The following is a 4,309-nucleotide window of genomic DNA, read 5'->3' on the forward strand; positions in this document are numbered from 1 at the left end:
CTACACACTATCCTATCTAGATACGATCTCGACGACCCAATGCGGTTGCTCCAAGTCCACGTTGGCACATTTGGGTGGTCGAGTCGGTACCTGTCAGACAACTGGAAGCGTCTGAGCAGGTCTATGAGGCCTTTGCATCCCCTTCTAGTTTTGTCACTCCCCACGTAGTCTAGATGCGTGTCCAAGGTAGCATTCCAATCCCCCACTAAATGTAAGGGACGAGACGTTCCCAGGAATACTTCTAGACGTCGAAAGAAGTCTGACCGACCTGTTAAAGGAGGCACATAAACTGCCAGCAACCGAAAAGCGCCTCCATCGCTGCCGTCCTCATCTATGACAACCAGTCTACCCTCCGGGTCCGTAAATATCGTCTTTACTTGGAGATCCAGACTCTTGCGAAAAAGAACCGCCGTGCCACTACCGCCCATCCTCGGCAGACAGGGAGAAAAATAAATGTTAAACTGTCCGCCAAACATGGACTTTAGGGCCCGCGGTTCATGGAGTCTGGTCTCACTAATGGCTATGATATCCAAATTGTGTGATTTGATGTCATTTAAGAGGTATCTTTGTTTCCAAGGCGACCCCAAGCCACGCACATTCACACAGCCAATCTTCACCATGATTCTATTTATACGTGTGCTTTAAAGCACAAAACAAAAGAACAGAGAGTTACTTACCGTTCGAAAGTTTTGTTTCCTCCTTGGATTTTTCACCAAGGAGGCTATTGTACAATTTCTTGCACAAATATTTCTGGAATCCCCCTACCGAGTTGGGGTAGAGGGATTTTATTTTGTTGTGTAATGCTGGTGTTACATGATAAATTTTAATATGTTTTGGCGGTGTTGTGCGTGTGTGGTTGTTTGTTTTGGTGTCGTTATTTGTGATGTTTGTTTTAGAGTTGATGTAATTCATCAACTCTGTGTTTGTAGTGTCTATTGCTGTTAGCATTGTTTTTGGTGTGTTATCATTGGTGTTTATCGTGTAGGCGTTGGGAGTGTTTTCGGGAGATGTGAATCTCCCTGCTTTGTTGTTGTTCGTTTTTCTTTTTTTGCTCCTCTTCCTCCTTCCTTTTTGGGCAATTTTCCATTCCTCAATACTTGACTCGTCTTCAGATGAAAACTCTGAGGAATCGGAAGGAGGTAGGGGCATGTTGTATGCTTCTGTGTTTGCTTGTGTAAGTGGTTGTATTGTTGTTTTTGTTGTTGTTGGTTGTTGAATTTTTGGTTGTGGTGTAAGTGATGTGGGGGAAGGGGTATCAGTTTTTGTATTGTCTTTTCTTTTTTCGTCTTCTTTGTTTGTTAATTTTGTAGTTTTTGTTGTATTTTCTTTCGTTGATGTTGTTGATGTTGCTTTTATTGTTTTTTGTGTGGATGGCGGTGTGGGCAGCAAGGCTTTTTTGGGTGTTTAGTTAGTTCTTGTTGTTGTTGTTGTGTTTTTCGGGCAGTCGGACACTCCTTTTTAAGGTGTGCCTCGCTGTCGCATAAGTAACAGCGAGGCCGCCTGCCCTCTACTACTATATGCAGCTTTTGGTTTGTTGCCAAACGGATGTATGGTGGGATTTTTTTTATTTCTTGTTCGTTTGTGTGGAACAAGATTTGTATGCTTTTTCCGGTCCAATTGCTCTCTCCAACGTTTATTTTCAGTATGTTAATGTTGTCCATATCAACACATATGGCCGATATCAACCATAGTGTGTCGATTGTTGGAGGTGCGTGCTTTATTGTTACCTTTGTTACCTTTTGGCCAAGGTAACTGGGTAACATTGTTATTTCAGGTGTGTGAAGAGTTAGCGTTGAATACGTCTTCTCCAACTCTTCATTTCGAAAAATCACCTGTACCTGTGCAAATCTATACCAAGTAATATATGTTTTTTTATCCCAAATAGATTGCAAACATTCTTGAATTTTGTCTATACTGGCTTGTTCCGGCCTTCTATTTTTAGTGTTTATTATTTTATATATTATTGTTTTTCTACTTGTTTCCTCTAATATGTGTTGTGGTATGTTTAAGTGTACTTCACCGCTTTCTTTGGTGATTAATTTTCTCGTTTCTATTATTTCTTTTGTTGTGTAAGACACAACAGTTTCACTTTGCTTCAAAGCTTCAGCAAAGTTTTTGTTTTTGTTATTGTTGTTATTGTTGTCGTTGTTGGTGGTGGTGGTGGTAATGATGACGTCACCAGAATTGGTGCTGACGTCAGATTCTTTGGAGGCATTGTCTATGTTCTGTTTTGTAACCTTGGTTACAGTTTTGTTTTTGTTGTTGTTGGTGGTGGTGGTGGCGGTGTTAACACTTGAATTTGTGTGTGTAAATTCTTTTTTCTTTTTCTCCATTCTCTCGTTTAACTGTGAGGAAGGAAGACTAGGAAATTCTTTTTCGAACGAAACACTGCAAAATGCAGCGTTCGTGTCACAAAGATTTTCATGGCTACAAGACGCCATCGTCTCAAAAAAAAATGGCTAGAAAGCCGAAATTGGTTTTTATATCCTGGAAATGTGCCACACAGGGCAGATTTCCGTCGCAAAAAACTTGCACCAGAGAGTCTACAAGTTGTTATACAACTTTGTATATAAAATAAACTTTACAAACAAACTTTTTAAAACATGAAAAAGGCAAAACTTACGGAGCCGACACGTCTACCGTCCGTCCATAGAGATAGATAGATAGATAGATAGATAGATAGATAGATAGATAGATAGATAGATAGATAGATAGATAGATAGATAGATATAAAGCACGATGTACTTGTGTTCAGAGGCGCTCGTATATATATAATGTACATATATGTGTATGTACATATGCGCTTATATATATATATATATATATATATATATATATATATATATATGGATGCGTGTGAGTGTGCGTGCGTGCGTGTTTGTGTGTGTGTGTGTGTGTGTGTGTGTGTGTGTGTGTGTGTGTGTGTGTGTAGGGAATGAGGCCGCGTGCCATCCCTTTACAAGTCTTTCCACTCGACAATTTCTGTAAATTCATTGTCATGCCTCCACTTATATCGGCCTTCTCCCAATGGTCTAAAGCATCCGGTTAAAAAGGGTGCAAGGAGTTGCTTCACACTGCTTGCAAAGTGAGTCTTCCTTTTTTATCCCATATTTTAAGGTAATTTGTGGCTAACAAGGTCAGCGGCAGCACGCAAGAATAAAGACAATTTTCTCTTGTATGTATCCCAGAGTACATTCAAGGAGAGTGGCGCTCAAGTGCCTGGGTTCACTATACCTATTATTTTTTAGTGGGCCAACTGTAATGCCTTCAACAAAGACCCTCCTCTGTTGAATCGCGGACCCTTTCTTAGTGTTGCAGTTGTTAAGTCTTAGCCGTCCCTGACAGACTATTTCCGACAATCTCCTGGTGCTGCCTGTGTGTTTCCGCTTCCTGCACAGCTTCCAAGAACATCCACTTCCTGCTGCACCATGTCTACTCTCTCAACCTCAGATACAAGCAATGTGCTGATTGTTCCTGCTTTCGTGGCTTCGAATTCCTCTACCACTGATAAAACTGGTGGGCGAAGCTTAGAGGTCTTAGTATACAGATTGACTGAGCTAAAAGTTGGAAGCACACTCAGCCATTTTCGTACGAATTGGCTACACGGCTTCTTCATTGCCTCCACCCAAGAAATGGCAAAGTCGTGAAGCAAAAATAACCACTGCTTAAGCACTGGCAAAATATTCTGTTCTTACAAATAATGAGTGCTTGTGTGTGTGTGTGTATATGTGTGTGTACGTGTGTGTATGTGTATGCGTGTGTGTGTGTGTGTGTGTGTGTGTGTGTGTGTAAAGGTGAAATAAACATCAAACCTGCCCCTCACACGCGCTTCAGGAACTACCCATACCCAGGCAGGCAGACGGACAGACAGACAGACGGACAGACAGACAGACGGACAGACAGACAGACGGACAGACAGACAGACGGACAGACAGACAGACGGACAGACAGACAGACGGACAGACAGACGATTAGATAGATCAATAGATAGATAGATAGATAGATAGATAGATAGATAGATAGATAGATAGATAGATAGACACACAGACAGACAGACAGACAGACAGATAGATAGATAGATAATAAAAAAGGGTTAATAATGATATGAGGGCACAACAAAGAAATAGAGTAAAAAGAAGGAAGGGGACTACAAATGGAGAGAATTTGAAAGAGAAGAGAAAGAAAGAGGGAAGGGGTGTGGGAAGAGACGGAACGTGAGAAGGAGGGAGAAAGTGAGGAAAAAAGTTATGGCGAAAGACTCAAGCAAGATGGAAAGAGAATTACGGTGAACAATGGCAAAACGAAACTA

The 4,309-nt window shown here is 41.2% G+C and overlaps 1 long non-coding RNA gene across 1 annotated transcript in view; it reads right to left on the reverse strand.

The window, feature by feature from the left end:
* LOC149135361 (uncharacterized) overlaps positions 1-2,660 on the reverse strand; it is a 39,243-nt gene extending 36,583 nt beyond the window's left edge. The window contains exon 1 of the long non-coding RNA XR_016242389.1: positions 2,624-2,660. This is a non-coding gene — a long non-coding RNA (uncharacterized LOC149135361). The remainder of the gene's footprint in view (positions 1-2,623) is intronic.
* Between the last annotated feature and the right edge of the window lie 1,649 nt (positions 2,661-4,309).

The sequence above is a fragment of the Octopus bimaculoides genome, chromosome 6 (assembly GCF_046866305.1).
Source record: "Octopus bimaculoides isolate indiv1 chromosome 6, ASM4686630v1, whole genome shotgun sequence".
In the NCBI taxonomy this organism is placed as follows: Eukaryota; Metazoa; Mollusca; class Cephalopoda; order Octopoda; family Octopodidae; genus Octopus; species Octopus bimaculoides.